This window comes from Arachis ipaensis, chromosome B06 (assembly GCF_000816755.2).
Source record: "Arachis ipaensis cultivar K30076 chromosome B06, Araip1.1, whole genome shotgun sequence".
Taxonomy (NCBI): domain Eukaryota; kingdom Viridiplantae; phylum Streptophyta; class Magnoliopsida; order Fabales; family Fabaceae; genus Arachis; species Arachis ipaensis.
In genome coordinates this window covers 8816262-8822597 of record NC_029790.2, presented here as the reverse complement: position 1 = coordinate 8822597, position 6336 = coordinate 8816262, and positions in this window count along the sequence as shown.

The window sequence follows — 6336 nt, the reverse complement described above, 5'->3', positions numbered from 1 at the left end:
AGTATAGGCTGACTTTTTGAAAAACTAGTTTATAAACAGCCACAACAAACACTCGTTTGGTTACTTTTTTGATAGGCTATGTCTATTATGAACTTATAATACTCTGTTTATCTTTGTGCCTCTAATGTTGGTATAATACTATATCTTGCCCACTTTTGGAGTCACCTTATGCACATGATGTAGACATTTGGTAACTTTATGACTTCGTTAATGTCACGTATTATTGTTAGTTATAACTAGATTGCTTTTAATGGGTTGCAAGATTTGGATTATAACACATTATAGTTTTTCAACGCAGTCAATCTTTTTCAGACAACCAACAAAACTATTCCATTTAGTAAAATCAAATTTACATTGTCATGTGATATAACTACTTCAGCAACATGCATTTCCAAAAGAAAAATAGATTCATAAAATTACTATCTCCTACCCAATTTATCGGAGAAAATTTGTAAATACAACTCCAAAGACAAAGACAACAGCCATCAATGGATAACTAAAACCCCTAATACCCTTAACATGCCTAGAATTTTCATTTGCAACTCTAAGCCAAAAACTCTATCCTCTGGCTCACTCACTTTCTCCTCCACCAAAACAATTGGATCCAAAAATTGATTTTGCTTTGGATTCCGACCATGAAGATTGTGACCTTTTGCTTGCTCCTCTTCAAACAATGCAACATATTCATCCAGCCATACAGAATATTTGCAATGAGATTCTGCAGTCTACACAGTAAATAGTAGAACTAATAGAATTGCAATGAGGAGATGCTTGCCGCTGTTCCTAACAGGGACGAGGGATATACCTAATTATTTTATACCTTGAACTATGGGCATCCAAAAAATAGCTTATTAGGGTTCAAATATATGACATGAATAGAATTGTATGAATCCCACAAATGCATTTTGGGGCAATGAATCTTTTCTTCTTCCTCGTTCCAGCACTGTTAACAGAGCCCACAGAAATGCTCCTACCTTCATCGTTTTCAACGCATCTCTTCCACTCCCACGCTCTCTGCTACTGCTCATGGTGGTTTGGGTTCCAAACATGAAACAAGGAAGAGAGACGACCAGACTCGTCTAATAAAGACTTCTGGAGAGGTCAAAACGACGTCATTCATGTGACATGGAAGAGGACAGATAAGCCCTTGTCTTTTCCAACAAGCCACGTGGTCTTCCATCTTCCACCTAACCACCTTAGCCATTCACCTCATTCGCTTACCTAGACATGTCATCAATTTTCATCAATCTTTCGCTATGAAAGTGACAGAAGAATCGCATTGGCAGCCAAAGCATAGGGTCAGGGTCCGAAACAGATAATTTTTTTGGTCAAAGATCGCATTGTCATTCGGGTAAATGGACAGGGAATGAGTTGGTACTTTACTCCTATTTTATTTAGGTTTTAGGGTTTAATGGATGCCGCACTTAAATATAAATAGTGATTCAGGATTTTGGTCCCCAATACATCAAAGCTGCCTTCGTAACTCTTTTTCCATTAGAGGAGTTGTGATCCAGCCCTGTTAGAGATATAGAAGGCTTTGGTTGAGGAAGATCAAATCCTTCAATCATGCTTATGAATTCAGGTACGCTTTCCATTCAGGTATTTCTTTCTTAATGATTTAACATAAATGATCTTGGGATTAAGGAATTACTGTCGGATAAATCCGTTGGTAATATAACGGGAAAACGAACAAGGTGGCGTTAATGTTACCGTCGAAAATTTCCGACGATAATGTCCAACACGATCCGTTTTCATGTTTACTATATTCCGTCGGATAATCCGATGGTAATTACTGTCGGACAAAAAAAAAATCTAACAGTAAACATTTACTGGCAATGTTTATACCGTCTGATTATTTCCAATAATAAATTCGACGATATTTAAATTACCGTAGAATTTTATTATTTTTCCGACAATACTCGACTTTTTCTTGTAGTGGAATTTTGGATTTACGAATCATTCATTCCCAAACAGTTGATGTCTTTGCATTTATGCATTTATTTAGATTCAATTAATTAAAATTCTTCCTTTCTCATTATCTTTCGGATAAAATTTATTAGTGCGAATCAACTATAATAATGCATTGAGAATGATGGATAATTTCATTGGTATAATAAGATACAAGATGACAGGCTATCAATAATGTGTATATGATTAATTTATCCACTTTGATGTTTATGATATGTGTAATAAATTTTTTATCATATAAAAAACTATTTGATATATGCAGTACACTTTTGTTAAAAATTGATATATATTTTTGTGTTATCTTGTGCAACATTTATTTTTACGATATCATAAAGAATGGCGTGAATTTTATTTTTTTTAAAATATCATGAATTATTTTTTTTTTAATATGATATAAGGATTTAAATCATATGTTTTTTTTCCTGTATAAACATTCATTCAATGTCCCTTATGTATATGAATATGGATTCAGTTATTGTTGCGTTAAAATAAATAAATAAATTTTACTGTAACTATAATAGCATAAATATTAATTCATTATTTGTTTGTTATATAAGAGAATTATTGTGACTTCTTTTTTATTATTTGAATCTTTTTGTTGTGGATTTAATTTTTTATGTTAAATAAAGAAATTAACAATTGATTAATAATAAAGACTCACAGTATTATGTGATTGTTATATATTATGGCTTATTATTTTGTTTTTTGTGCTGCGTAAGCATTTTAGATTTGTTACATAAAGAAATTAGTAACAATTTAAATCATATTATATCCATATATTTTATAAGATTTAATTTTGAAATAAATTGGTTGAATATTATGCTACTAAAGTAGTCTTTTTTGTGAAAATTGATTTATTTTGGAACATTAGGAATATGGTGATATGTAATTCATACAAATATTAGTCAGCCAAAAGAAAGGTCTATATTTGACAAAGTTACATATATCAATGATATTTATATATTTGTGTAGCTAGTTAAGAATAAATTAATGCTTATTATTTATGTGAACAATAATCGGCCCAAAGAAAGTTTATTGTTTGACCAAATAATAAAATTAAACCTTATGTTTATTTTCTATTTAATTATGCAACCACTAATCGGTCCAAAGAAAGATTGGTGTTTGACCAATTGATAGAAAATATATATACGGTAATAAATAAGTAAAATTATCAAGTTTTCAAGTGAACAATGAGTCGATTCAACGATAGGCCTATTGTTCGACAAAATTTTGTTGAGAATATTTGGTAAACTGCACTAAATGAATTTATGTGTACGTAGTTTATGCGAGTACAGATAGGTCCAAAGGAAGTTCTGTACTTGGCCAAATTACATGCGCATTTGTGGTTATAAACATGTGATATTTATTTGGTTTCATATGAACAATAAGCTTATCCAAAGATATAATTATTGTTTGGCAGGATTTATTATCAATGTTTGATTACCGTAATAAAAATACCGTTTACAAATTAATATTTCTGTCTAATGGTTGATGACTTGATAGGTGTTTCAAATGTTCGTGATATGAAGAGTTCAAGTGTTATTTAGAAGACATTAGTTTATATTTTTAGAATATTTTAATTTAATTTTATGTATTTTGATTTTGTTTATTTAATTAATAGATTGGGCCTTATGTTTGTGCGCTCAGGATTTTCTATATTTTAATCTAATAAGAGGTTATAAATACCTCATAAACTAGGGTAATCGCAGTATAGAATGATTTAGAGGTTTGAAAACCCTTTTTTTGGTTTCGTGATGAAACCATGGTATGGACAATTGAGGTTGAGGAGTCATTCTCTTGTTGCATCGGGGAATTGGGTAGAAGGTTGAGGAGTCCCTTCGACTCAATTTCCAAACTATGGTGTTAAAAGTTAGATTGAGGAGTCCCTTTCTTGTTGCGTCAAGAAATTTGGTAGAAAGTAGAGTGATTCTCTTTGTAATCAATTTCAATCTATCATTTTTATCTCTATTCAATTTCAATGTATCTTTTTTTATTCAGTTTGAATTCTTATCTTCTTGCTTATTTTTTATTTCTTTATCATGACTTGTATCAGTTCAGTGGGAGAGTAAGTATATTTTTACTATTCTTGTATATCAACGGCATATAGAATTATAAATAAGATTATATATACTCAACTCTAGCGGAGACAAGTATAATGTCATTAGGTGCCTCAAGAAAGTCATAAAGCTCAAAGTGCGTGCATAAGGTTTATTATGCTTTGACAGTAGTTTGATGGATAACAAAATTGTATACTTACAGTTATTGTGTATTGGTATCTTTGGCAGATATTTAAGTCAGTTAAGAATGGATCATTAAATAGTAGAGAACAAATTTCGTTATAGCAAAATATTACATTTTCACACATATGAAGTCAGAAACTAAAGTTAGAAATAATTTCGTATTCCGATTCTGACTTTATTGGATGTCAAGACAATTTTGATCTATTGTATGTATATTCATATGTTCATTGAAAGAGTTCTTTAAAAAGGTATTAAAAAGACACTTAGGGATAAGTATTATTTTGGTCCCTAACGTTGAAGGTCAAAATCGAAACCGTCCCCAACGTAATTGTCGATTTAGAATCATACTTAACGCTTTTTTTTTTTGTATTAAAATCGTCATTTTAATTTTTTTCGGACAAAAATACCCTCACCATTACCAGCACTTTTACCTCCTCCACCACCAGTACTAGCATCAGCACCAACACCAACACCAACACCTCCACCACCAAAAATAACAACATCAATGAAATCAACACAATTTCAGCAAATCAAGGAATCAGAAATTCAACAAATCAACACAAATTCAACAAATTCAATAACTAAATCAACACAAGCAGAAGCAGAAAGCAGAAAAAATCAACACAAGCAGAAGCAAAGCAGATGCAGAAGAAGCAGATGCAGAAGAAGAAGAAGCAGATGAAGAAGAAGAAGCAGATGCAGAATCCGAAGCAGGACCACCGGCAGCTCGTGGGCGGCGGAGCGACGGCGGCTGGGTAGATCGGCGGTGGCAGGAGCATGCATGAATAGCAGCGATGCACTCCTCGGCTGGGTAGATCGGCAGCTCGGGCTCCCCTTCCTGGCGACGCACTCCACGGCGGCGGCAGAAGCATGCATGAACGGAGGCGACGTCTTCCTCTGTTCGCGGTTCTGGCAGCGGGTAGTGGGCGGACCGGCGACGATGCAGGTGTCGGATGGTGGCGGCGGCTATGGCAACGGCCTCCTCCCCTCCACCGGTACTCCCTCTCTCTTTCTCAAATCTCCTCTCTCGCTGCTCGTGCTCAGTGGCGAAGGATCCAAAGGTGGCGGCGATGTCAAGAAGCGACGGCGGAGACCCGCGGTGAAGGCGATGGCCTCCTCCCCTCCCTCCTTCGCGTTTCCTTCCGCCCCCACCCCCAACAAAAACGCGTTTCCTTCCCTCCCCCTCCCCCCAAAACGCGTTCTGTTTTTTATTTTTTAAAAAATTTTATATTTTTTATTAAAAATGACGATTTTAATACGAAAAAAACGTTAAGGATGATTCTAAATCACAAATTACGATGGAGACGGTTTCGATTCTGACCCTCAACGTTAGGGACCAAAACAATACTTATCCCTAAAATAAACATCCGATATATCTATTATTCACATTGTTTAGTATTTTCATTCTCTACCTATACTTTTCCTTTAAAATTTACAATAGTAACTCACGTTTGCCCCTAAGCTGATTTCTGTAAATGGCGCATTGATTTTGCACGTTAACTTACTAAAATTTTGAGTCATTGCCTAGATTCCATGTGAGTAAGATCTACTAGACCTTCTAGAAATTTGATTGACTCTCCAACATCCTCACGAAGACTATAATAATAAGTTCAATTTGAAAATTTTGTTGTTTTGAAAGCAACAATCAAACTTTTGGAACTCTAATAAATCTTGATCACATGAGACCTAGGTGAGGAATCTAAATCACAAGTCAATATACCAAATCAACATGTCGTTATCAGAGATTAGCTCAAGGGTTAATGTGAGTTACGATTATAAATTTTGAAGTCCAATTTGAATCTATTAAAATTTTAAGGGTCAAATTAAATCAGACTTCAAATTTTATGGGCCAAATTAAGTATTAACTCTCTCATCGACCTAAGATGAAAAAAGACAAAAAAAAAAATCTGTATTTTGAACATAAAAAAATACTATATTAGAACATCCTAAACTAAAATTTTGAATTTACCAATATACAAATAAAAAAATGAGAAAAAGGAAGGTACTTGCCAAAGAAAAGAACAGAGATAAAAGCTATTCCAACTCCAAGGTCACCACCAACCACAAGTCCAAATTCACAACATAACATTCGAAAATGCAAATTCAAATAACAATATAGCGAAAGAAT